This window comes from Eptatretus burgeri, chromosome 15 (genome assembly GCF_056783735.1).
Source record: "Eptatretus burgeri isolate ZD-2024b chromosome 15, Ebu_testis_v1, whole genome shotgun sequence".
In the NCBI taxonomy this organism is placed as follows: Eukaryota; Metazoa; Chordata; class Myxini; order Myxiniformes; family Myxinidae; genus Eptatretus; species Eptatretus burgeri.
The window spans coordinates 32,207,541-32,220,533 of NC_140975.1; the positions used below are offsets into that span (position 1 = coordinate 32,207,541).

The 12,993-nt window shown below is 43.4% G+C and overlaps 1 long non-coding RNA gene across 1 annotated transcript; it reads left to right on the plus strand.

The window, feature by feature from the left end:
- Nucleotides 1-1,861: 1,861 nt before the first annotated feature.
- On the plus strand, nt 1,862-6,126 carry LOC147011857 (uncharacterized). The gene is made up of 3 exons (XR_015051739.1): nt 1,862-1,964; nt 4,841-5,018; nt 5,897-6,126. It is a non-coding gene; the product is annotated as an uncharacterized LOC147011857 (long non-coding RNA).
- Nucleotides 6,127-12,993: the final 6,867 nt, after the last annotated feature.

Genomic DNA, 12,993 nt, shown 5'->3' on the forward strand with positions numbered 1-12,993 from the left:
TATATAAAGATTAATATATTTATATATTTATTTATATATTTGCATGTACATCTTGAAGCCTGGTGTTGGTGCAGTGGTTAGGGCAGTGGCTTGGGATCCCAAAGGTCCTGAGTTCAAGCCCTGTTGGGCCACTGAATTAATACACCAGGGGGTTGACTCAGCCTGTCATCCTTCCGAGGTCGGCGAAATGAGTACCAGTATACTGGGCCTGGTGTATACCCCGGTTAAAATAGGTGTACCATATCCCTGTGTCGTAAGAGGCGACCAGGGTTGCGTCAGGAAGGGCATCCGGCATAAAACATGTGCCAAATCACTATGCGGATCATACGGATGATCCGCTGTGGCGACCCCTAACAGGAGCAGCCGAAAGAAGAATATATATCTTTTTTTTAAACATTTATTTATTATATATTTATATATATTTACATGTGTTTTCTAGATTTATTTATTTATTTTTATGTATGTATCCGTAAATTTATATACACTAGTACATGCCCGTACGTGCATGCCCGTACATGCGTGGCCGTACATGCAAAAAAAGACAAAAAAAACCCCGCGAGCCAGAAACAACAATCACACAGCCTTTCCTTCGCTCCCGCGTGCCCGTATGTGTGTGGCCGTACGTGGATGGCCATACATACAACCCCCCCCCCCCCAAAAAAACTTTCAAACCGCGAGCCAGAAACAACAACACAGGCCGTTCCTTCGCTGTCGCGTGCCAGTACTTGCAACCCCCCCCCCCCAAAAAAAAACAAACAAAAAAAACTTTCAAACAACCACACAGGCCGTTCCTTCGCTCTCTTAAACGACGACTGGATTGGGGCATTGTGTTTATCTATAAATGCGGATAAGAAATCGAGAAATTATTAGGATGCATTGTCATCACTATCCGGAAGTGGTGCATGCCCGTACGGAATGTTAACATGCATTCCACGAATTATCGCTTGCATTGAAGTAACAACTGCTGTGATACTTACACACAGAGTTAATTAAAATCCAAATTAAAATCAAGTTTACCTCAGTCTTTGCTTGCCATGACATTCACTGCCATTGACCATTGCCACTCCAACACCACGGGAACTTCGGCACCAATCCCCATCGTAACCGGCACGGCACGTGACGTCATCGTCGGCCGGCCGCGCACCGGCCTACGCAGCCACGCCTACACAACAACGTGTCCTTTCATTGGTTGGTAAATAAATGGCCATAAGTTGGGAAGCACTTGTTCGATTAATATCAAACTTTGAAAAGGTACATACTCAGGTCCCCAGCAATATACCTGGCAAGTTTCAATTAGATCGGGCCAGTGGTTGTCGAGAAACAGTGGTGACAAACACACACACACACACACACACACACACACACACACACAGACACACAGACACACACACACACACACACACACACACACAGACACACAGAGACACACAGACAGACACACACACACAGACACAGACACAGACACACAAACACACAGACACAGACACACACACACACAGACACACAGAGACACACAGACAGACACACACACACACAGACACACAGAGACACACAGACAGACACACACACACACAGACACAGACACAGACAGACACACACACAGACACAGACACAGACACAGACACACACACACACACACACACACACACACACACACACACACACAGACACAGACACAGACACACACACACACACACACACACAGATTGCTGGAATTATAGATAGTAGATACGAGATGACCCGTGAACCTGTTGGGTTCCCGTTGTGATCGCGGTTGATAAGAAAATCATTTCAAAAAAAAAAAAAAATAGAAAAGATAGCTCCAGCGAACTATACCGCTGAGGTTGTTTGCATTAATCAAATTCTCCCGAAGAGTACTTGAGTGAAACGGGAATTGATTTTTTAATAATTTTTTTCGTTTCCCGATTTGAACGAAACTAGATTCTGCACACTGCAGGAGAATGGTGAGTAAGGTGGCCGTAAAACTTTTGCGCTATCGTGTACCGTTTTGGCTGTATTTCGGGAACATACATACATGATACATATATACATACAAACATACATACAATATGAGAGTTTTCGTAATATATAGATATAGATATGCATAAATATAGATATGCCTGGTGTTGGCTTAATGGTTAGGGTGGTGGGCTTGGGATCTTAAGATCCTGAGTTCAAATCCCACTTGGCTGTTGAATTAATACCAGGTGGGGTTGACTCTGCCTGCCATCCTTCCGAGGTCGGCAAAATGAGTGCCAGCTTGCTGGTATACTGTGTCGGAGTGGCGACCCGTCCAGGATTGTGCCCAATAGCCAAGGAGACTGCTTCGGCAGCACCAACGCTCTGCACACAGTATGGTCCCAATCTCCATGTAGAGATATACATATATATATATATATATATATATATATATATATATATATATATATATATATATATATATACATACACACATACATTATCGTATTACTGACCCCACCCTGCTACACAAAAAAAATCACTCTGATAATGTCCCTGTGCATCCCACACTGTTCTCCTCTCCTGCCCCCCCCCACCCCACCTCCTTCCCAGTTGTTGTTGCATCATTTCTGGAAGCATGGCTGTGCCGCTGATGCAGTGCCTGTCACCAGTAAGCTGGTACTCATTTTGCCGACCTCGGAAGGTTGACAGGCTGAGATCTCAAGCCAGCCACCTTTACTGTAAAGCCAACACCACACTCCCTTCCCACTGAAATTAAGTCTATAAACGGATAGATTTATTTATGTGTTGATACAGCACAGACATGATGGGCCAAATGGCACCCTCCTGTGTCACGTTCTTCGAATATCCTTCTAAACGCACAGTTAATCGGTACCTGATGTTGCCTTGAGTGGTAAACTCAACACAGTCTGTCCACCATCTGCCTGACATCAACAACCAACCACATTGGCTGTCCCAGACCATGATACCATATGCATTGGTGAAAAAGCAAACAATGTTATCTCTGCTCCCCTGCCAATGCAAGAGTGTGTGTGTTTTATTTTTTTACCAGTAGATGTCCCTTCAGCTAAGCCAAGCTCTATTAGCATGAGATCTGAAAAACGAGAAACAAAACAAGGTAAGCACAAGGTTAAACGTAAAATGTCAAAGAGTAAAAAAAGACAGAAAATGTCATGGTCCCCGTTACTTTAGTAATTTTGCTGTATGGAGTTAAAGGGCTGGCTCATATTTATATACAACTAAAATGGCCACCAGTCTACCACTTGGCCATCTTTGATCAGATCGCAAAATAAAGTGAGAGGCACATGTATGCCATCATGCATGTGATTGTGCCACGTTTGAACAAAATTGGACCATGCATATCTGTGAAATGATTGGGGACACATTTATATACAAAATGGCCACCAGTTGGCCATCTTGGATCTGATATTGCCAATAAATGAGGGGCATATGTAAGCCATCATTCTTTATCTGAGCACCAAGTTTGAACAAGATCGGTAAATGCATGTCTGAGAAATGGTTGAGGACGTGTTCAACATCGGGTTTTTTTTTACAACTAAAATGGCCGCCAGTCGTCCATCTTGGATGTGATGTCGAAAAAGAATAGCATGCATATGTAAGCCATCATTCCTTATCTGTTTGCCAAGTTTCAACAACATTGGTAAATGCAGGTCCGAGAAATACCTGAGGACCTGTTCAACATCAGGTTTTTACAACTAAAATGTCCGCCGGTCTACCATTCAGTCATCTTTGACCAGATTGCAAAATATGCATGGTGTATGGGTATGCCATCATGTTCTGTGTTTGTGCCTAGTTTCAACAAAATTGGACCATGCATTTCTGAGAAATAGTTGGGGACACATATAAGTAACAAAATGGCTGCAAGTTGGCCATCTTGGAGGTGATCTCGAAACAAAATGACGTCCCATCTGTAAGCCACTATTAATTATATACGTGACAAGTTTGAACAAGATCGGTAAATACCTGTCTGAGAAATGGTGGAGGACGTGTTCGACACCGGATTCTTTTCTTTTTTTTTACAACTAAAATGGCTGCGGTTGGCCATAATTGATCGCATCGCAAAACAAAAATGATGCGCATATGTACACCATCATGTGTTGTCTTTGTGCCAAGTACAAATAAAATCGGTCCATACATCTCTGAGATATGGTTAAGGATGCCCACACATACGCACGCACCCACGCACACGAAAATCGAGACCAAATCCATAAGCCCCCATTTCGGACTAAGTCCAATGGGAGCTAATAACTCGCCAAGGTGAGGGAGACAATCCATATACACTCTGGTTCATTTTCCTGTGGGATTTTATATTTTTGTTTTCATCTTCTAGACTCGAGAGGGAATCTATTTAGACGAGATCCGAGATGCTGCAGTCACATCAAGAATGCTGGGAAATGTGGTACATCCTTCAGTGGATGACCTAATCGGGTTATCACCTCTGTAGTCATAGCGAGGAAGCGCATGCTTTAAACTACAGCAGATGGTTAGGACAGAATCATAGTCAATAGATCTTGCCTTCAGCTTCTTAGATTTCATTTTCGTGATGTGTGAAGAAAGGGTGTGTGTGTGTGTGTGTGTGTGTGTGTGTGTGTGTGTGTGTGTGTGTGTGTGTGTGTGTGTGGTATAATGTAGATCTGACAAGGACTTGGGAGGGTTGGGAGTAGTAGGATAGCCTAAAGGTATGTACTTGGTCTAGCCTGGGCTCGAATTTCCCTGAGCAGTCTAGCTTGGGCTCAAATCCTGACCCAACTAGGGTGTGGCAAAAACTTGGGACAGATTTCAGTGTAGAATAATTCTATGATGATGGAAGATAATTCGTGTTTTTTTCTTTTCTTTTCAGGTTGTTTCAGATGAACAGGAAATTAAAAAGAAATAATTAATCCTTGTGGATGACAAATTGGACACGTGACCATGAGCATTTGGGGTTGAGTCGTATTTCTTCCAGAGATATTCTCCAATTTTGACGCAAAGAGAATTCAGAAGACATTTCCAAGATCGTGATGCACCATCAATGAAAGGTAATAGATGTGTGGCAAGCTGCCGTGAAACAAGACGGGGCAACATGACACACCACAAGGTTATGCATGGAACTGTTGTGAGCATTTTTCGGGAAAGCTGGTCTCCAGATTTGGAGATGTGAATTGGCCTCCCAGATCTGATCTCAGCACCCCTCCTTATTATAATGTGTGGACATATTTAAAAGATAGAGTGTACAGGAACAGGCTACACACTCAATGAACTGAACAAAAACGTGAGTGAAATTCAAGCCATTCCGATAGACTTGCTTGTGAAGGTTATGAGGGGTATGGGTACCAGAACAGCGGAATGTGTTACCCACAAAGAAGGACATTGAATTGACATCATTTTCAAAAACCTTGTGTATTGTGAAGAAATTCCAATATCTGTACTTTACAAATGTTTAACACAGTTCAATAATAACTTCTGTAATGAAAAAAAGATTTGTATTTCAAATGTGTCCCAACTTTTTTCCACACCATGTATAAACTGTCATGCTGGAGTACCTTCCATACAGGGCCGAGGCATCAGTGTGTGCGCTATCCTTTAGAAGGACGTTGAGCAGGGTGACCACCCATTTGCTACCACTGGTCGTCCGTTGGTGGAAGTTAAAGATCCCACGGTATCTTTCGTGACGAGTTATCGCAGACACCCTGAATAAATTACAAATTACTGCCCTGACTGACTGCTGGGAAGTCAATGGCAAACCACCCAGCATAACCATTACCAAAAAACTGCTTTTGTAGCACCAACATTCCTTACAGAGTATGGTGATGATGATGATGATGATGATGATGATGATGATGATGATGATGATGATGATGAATGGGTTGGTTGATGTCAACGTCGCACTTGTCCACTCATTATTATGTGTACGCAGTACCTGGCCACTGGTTGCATCATCTCCAGGAGTGTCCTCCATCTTCCGTCCTGCTTCCTCCAGCACAGATACATTTGGACAATCAATACCATGGTACACTTTTTGGTAGGAATATTAAACCAAGACTAGTTCAAACCCAAGTACCCCCAGCAGTATCAGGCTGCAATCGGGCCAATAAAGTCCTACATTTATGTGCTATCTGGGCTCCACCTCTGAGCTTACCTGTAAGACTCCCCCACCCCTCCCACACGTGCTGTCTGCATCAGTGAATTGATGTTTTGTTTTCTGATTTACGCCAGTCCCTTGCCTTAGAGGGTAGAGTTACCATTCAATAAATCAGGGTGTCAGATTAACATCCTGTTTTTTTTTTCTCTATCCCATTGGACATCTCGGTTGTTGGTGCATAAACCATCAATGCAAGAAACTGTTCTATGGTTGGTGTGGTGAGCACAGCTTTCGTTTGCTTTACAGCAGGGAATGCACATCTGTGCAAGTCCCTCAGGTTCTGATGCAAGCTCGGTCTGCGGAGGATGCTACACCAGACAGGAGGTGAAAAACTATTTGTGCTCACACCTGCACCTTATGTACCTATGGGACAACAATCAGATGGACAAGTCGACGACGTCATTGTCTATCCAGATGCCTATACGATGCTACCCACCTGGCCAATTCGACAGACTTCCTACTTCCATGTTTTTTGAATCAACCGCCCGATGAGAAATCCCACACTTTTCCGTTCGCAGACACATGGGATGGCTTATGCTTGTCCATTGCTTTTGCTGCCCCCTTGACACTCCCTTAGATCTGAAGAGGAGGCACTTGCACATTTCGCGGTTTCCTGTGTTTTCTGTTTCACTTTTTGTGCGGTTTGGATGCCTCGGTGGTACGACGCACCTCCAAATTTATATTTCTAGTGCACCACCCCTATTCCGTAACCTTTTTAGTATGCTGTGTCCATAAGCTATTGAGGCAACGCCTTTGCCATGGCTTCTTGCTACATTAGTTTTACAATCGAGCCGTTGCCTAGTTCCTGTAGAATGTGGCATGTGGACACACTAGTGATTGCATGTTAAGTGAATTCAGGAGTAAAGAGGCCAAGTGCAGAGGATGGATTTTAAGCTGACATCCCATAGGTTTTGGATCCATATTCGTGTGAGGGCAGCGGTATTTAAGGATGACGATGCTTAGCTTCTGGAAGTTTCAGGAGAATTATGACGTCACTCCCGAGGTTGTTCGTAAAAAGGCCAGCTGGCTCACTAATGACCTTTAGTTACCTCCCCAGAGATGGGGCTGGTCTACACTTTCTGGTTGACTGTGCAATGTCACTGAGGAAACTTGGGACAACAATACCCTTCATATCTCCAACCCTCCAAACAAATTAAATGAGCTTCTCTCGAACAATCATTAAAAATGCACCTGTTGGAATGTAATTTCACTCCAGGTGTTTCACCACGAGGTGGTTTACTCTTCTTTCGTAGTGCACATTTCATATTCTTTCGTAACGTATCCGACAAAACCCAACTTCCCAATTTCACAAGGTCCCATTTCGGACATTGCATGAAGAATACACTTCAGGATGCAAGGCTGTAAACCGAATGATTAAAAATCTATCTGACGATCATCAGGAGTTTCAGGACAACAACGGCATCCAGATGGCAGTCCTGCGGACTAATATGTCAGTTACATTTCTGCAAACAGGACGCCTACCTGATGACTTTTTCATAAAACACAATGCTTGTCCCATCACTTTTAACATTTAGTGATGTCATTACACCGTGCTTCATGGTAGATATGGGTGCTCAGTGGTGGATCATTTTTCAAGTTGTCATCAACAAGAAATCCTTCTGCATTCAACGATGCCAATGTGATGAACATATTCACCGAATATTAATGGAAGGATAGTTCAATGTTCGGAACAGACTGGGTTGGCCAGGTGTGGACACAATTATTTGGGACAAGCTCAAAGACAATGACATTTCTGCAAGTCATATTGGTAGATGTGATCCTTGAGATACACTTTCAGACATTTTTACTCTCCTCTAAATATTTAGAAGGTCCATTTGGCAGACACCTTAAAGAATATAAAGATATTGAGTCAAGATGCTTTCCATAACATATCTTGAGAGTGCCCGCAATGTGCGGAGCATTCCTCCATCTGTCACTGTCATGCTCTGGACTCGTTCAGCTCTGAAAGCTGTTTCTGAACTGTAGTGATGGCCAAGATCAACATCGGTTAATCACCAGCTACCTCTCCTCCTCAAATGCAACTCTGAGGTTTTCCTTATTAGCTTTCTACAGAGCCCAAATTATGCATTTTTTTTTTTTTTTAAATCCACAAATTCAGAAAACCAATTAAAACCTCATGAGGTATCACAGGTGGATGAAAAATTATCAAATGAGGTCGGTTTCTTTTATTCCGCAACATCCCATGGACAAGATATATATATATATATATATATATATATATATATATATATATATATATATATATATCTTCTTCTTCTTTCGGCTGCTCCCGTGAGGGGTCGCCACAGCGGATCATCCGTATGATCCGCATAGTGATTTGGCACATGTTTTACGCCGGATGCCCTTCCTGACACAACCCTGGTCGCCTCTTACGACACAGGGATAAGGTACACCTATTTTAACCGGGGTATACACCGGCCCAGTACACTGGTACTCATTTCGCCGACCTCGGAAGGATGACAGGCTGAGTCAACCCCCTGGTGTATTAATTCAGTGGCCCAACGGGGCTTGAACTCAGAACCTCTTGCATCCCAAGCCACTGCCCTAACCACTGCGCCAACACCAGGCTCAATATATATATATATATATATATATATATATATATATATATATATATATATATATATATATATATATATATATATATATATATATATATATATATATATATATATATATATATATATATATATATATATATATATATATATATATATATATACATACACAATTGACCCCTCCCACACTCCTTAAGCCGAAGAAGTTGCATAAAGCAACCCAAGAAGACCTACACAAGGTAAAAGCTATGCTGTTTGGAACCCTTCCCAGAGTTCCTCAACAACGATAAAGACATTCATCTTCATCTTAAAGCAGGTATCCCCACTCCTCCCAATCACCCTATCATGTCACTCCACATCTCTACTTGCAATGCTTCGCTTTTTATTTTAACCCCCCCCCCCCGCCCCGATAACCCTGTCTAACCTCTCCCCCTTACTTATGGATTACTGTGTGTCCTCCACTCTTTTCCTGTTCGTTCATCTCCTTGCGTGTTGTGTCCACCTGTTTTGTCACCTCTTACTTATCAGTACACTCACTTCCTTTTTACCCTCTGACACCTCGCAGCCTTCCATGAGCCTCGACTCTGCACATAAAAATAATGTTCCCTCGATGCTTCCGTGTCAACGAGGAATTATAAGTAATGCTGGTCCACTTAAAGTTGCAAATCTTGAATTACCTGCACGAAGGTGAACCACTCCACCGGACGTCATCCTGTTTAAAATAAACAAATGACTTTGTTCTCGGTTTGACCGGTTGAGGGATTTGTGTAAAAAAAATAAAAATAATAATAACGAGTCCTAGTCAGGGGGAGATGTTTTCCTTACCAGGAGAGGGGGGGGGGGGTCTTCGAAAGGCCGATGACCTCGTGGTCAAAACAGGACACTTGACAGGTATGCACCTTGAATTATGTCATTTGCCCTCCGTGACCCAGTGCATGCATTGAAAATACTCCAAGCCAAGCCAGGCCCATACAGGAATCCCAAAGCCACGATGGCATGGTTGTTGACCTGTGTAATTCTCAACCACCATTTTTAGCCTCCAGGGTCCCTCGGCATGTAACACGCACACTTCTCTGCCAGCATTTATTACTTCTACATGAATGTTTTATCTCATTCAACCTTTGAGATGTAAAAATAATAAGCTACGGTTCCCTCCAGAGGTCTTGCTACATGATATGATCTTCCACCATGTGGGGCTGCTCAGATTTGTAGACGTATCGTGTAATTTGCTGATAGACTAGACGTAGCACTCACGAGTCAATCGGTCATCGAGTCCTGAATGTTACAAAATTAGTACTCGTCTTCACACTCGCCTCTGAGCTATCTAGCATGGGTTCGAATCCTGGCCTAGCTATAAACTGTCATCCTGGTGTTTAACGGGCAGGGCGACGCATCAATAAATTAGTGTGCTTTAAGCCGGGCGTCCCATCTGCCAGCATTGTTTGGTAGACCTTAAATATCCCATGGTGTCCTTCACAAAGAGTAAGCGACTTATCGCCGGTACCCTGAACAAAATGCAAATTTCTGCTATAACCTACAGGGGGCACTGCATCGGCGGCACAGTTGCACCCACAGCAAATAATGTCACTGAAGCCATGCACTGCGTGCAAAAGAAGTAGTAGAGACCAGGTTCATGTTACATATTCTAAAAATGTATGCCCAGGTCTGTTATAGCTCTTTCTTTTACATCTGTAACTCCTGCCCCTGCTCCCCAACTCCCTTACACCCCATACAACCCCCCCCTATTTTTTCTCCTCTCTGGTCCCCCTCATACCTTCCTTTGTTCAGATTTATATTTATTAATTCACCCTATCCATGTGAATAAATGGAGAGGATGGTCGGGGCAAAAAAGGGGGTGAAAACTCAACAGTCCACCATATTTATGTACGTCATAAAAAATGATGGCAATGCTCCGTATTGGACGTGAACAATGCAAAAAATGTACTTGTTAGTGAAATGGAAGGTTCAGACTATGATTGCTCACCGCACACATCATCCCTCATGAAATGCTTCTTCCATACAATGACTCTCGACAAGTGCCTTCTTGCAGGAAAAAGCCCAATATCTGCCCAGGGGCCAATAAGCTTCCATTGAATGCAGGATGGGTGGTGGGTAGAAAGCTTGGAGGCTTAGGGAAGAGACATTTTCAAATATTTGGCTACAATTCTGCCAGGCATGTTTGCCAAGTGGATGAGTGGCACCAACCGTACATAGCGTTCGGGTTGAGAGGCGGAAGGGGGTGGTGAATGGTGAGAGAGTGAGATGTGGGTTGTAGGGGGTTGTGGAGGATGGGGGGGCTCGAGGAGAGGACAGCAACAAACTCTTTACTCAACCAAAAACAAAGGTCATGGGATCGAAGGGTTTTCGATGACGATCAAGCAACGCAAGTAAATCATTATACGAGGGAGCAAATAATTTCTGGCTATAAGAGGTAACATTCCATGTGCACTGTGCAGAAAGCAATATGGCGTAGCACCGTTGGCTTCATTTGCACAGACGAGACGAAATTTTTTCCGATGGATTACAGAGCAGGTCTGGCTGGCTCCAATTGGGCTCAATTGCATCAGCACGGCCTCAAGGTAGCTGCAACGATGCACGCTTCGAAATGTCCTTTGCAATCCTATTATCCTCGTAAGACTATCTGGGATTTCAAATGACTGCATATGAAGCATCGGATTGTGGAGATGTGGATGACAGGAGCTGGCAGGCCTGTGTTTAGGAAAAATTGCATTGGCGCTACCAAGGATACCGGTGTAGGGAGGAGATGTGTGTAGCCAGCAGGCTTACCTGGTGTGGGAGGTGGAAACGCACTGTGATTGTCACCGCTTGGTGCATCCAGAGACACTGTCCAGGCTGCTGGATTCCACCTCTTCTGGAATTATTGTCTCGGGCAGGCTTGCTGGACCCACAATAGCACTATTTCTCTTCCATGACGTCTCCTCAGGCAAGCAAAGATGGTCGGCTCCATTGTTCACCCTGATATCTGCTTTCTTCCTGCACTACATCTGAGTGGATCTCCTTTTGAGAGGTTGGTAAATTTGAGGAAACACAAATACATCAGGCCCATTATACCTACAGCGCATTCCCATGAGTGAATAGGTAAGTTGGTGCAAGACGCCCCTTTAGAGAATGGTGGGGCAAGATTCCTGCCACTGCCCGCCCCCCCCAGAAATATTGTCAGCTCCAGTGGTAGTTTGGTCAGTATATTGCACATTTCTGATTTGAAAGTGTCACTTACCTTGACCATCAGCCAGATATCGATCTGGTGTGGACATTCAGGATGCTGAACATTTAACCAGAAGCAAGAGATGATACTTTCAGGAGGGGGGGGGGAAGATATTCTAGTCCCTATATACTAGGAGTAGTGACAACTTGCAATTAGAAGCCATTTTGTATCCATCATGCATGGCACATCAAACTTGTTACCTCTGTGCGTGAAGCAGCGTAACAATAAGCATACAATCAGAAAGGATTGATATAACCTCAAAACATATTGCAGAAACCGTGACAAAATGAGGCTCACACTGATGAGTTCCTCATTGGAGGTGAACAGGGCCAGTGAGTCTGAGAAACACATCGGTAGTGAAAGAATGCAGAACTTTGAACGAAATGAAAAAGGAAAGTGAAAAACAGAAATGACGGCACACCATCAACAGAGTAGAGAATTAGAAAAGATAACAATTGTGAATGAAAAAAAAAGAGAGACTGAGTAGATGGATGGATGGATTGATTGATTGTGTGCTCTGCCTTAAGGCAGGTTATTGGCTGCTTCACAAAGATGATACTGGGTGGTTTGCTGTTGCATTCCCAGCAGTTTGTCATGGCAGGAATTTGTAATTCGTTCATGGTGCAAGTGATACCTCACTTACACTTGGCGATGACACCGTGGGATCTTTAACATCCACCAACTAATGAGAGCAGAGTGGACACCCGGCTTAACATCCACTTGAGGGATGGCACAAACATTTATGAATCACCATGCCTGTGAAACACTGGGATGACAGTTTGTAGCTGGGTCGTCCTGCCCGCAACTTGAGAAGATATGGATAGGGAAAGTTTTGCTTTGAAATAAAACACAACAAGAAAGAAGATATTAAAAAGAACGAAGAAGCAATAATAGAGGACTAAATGAAAATGGATATGAGACATTATAAGTGAAGGGGTTCGTTATTTTTTTTCCAACGGTTAGTTAATTTTAACACAAACAGGAGTTCTAGTGTTGCCCTGGGTATTTTTGTGGTGGCCGAAAACACTTCCCTTCACCCACAAAGGAATGGGGTCGGGGATCATTTA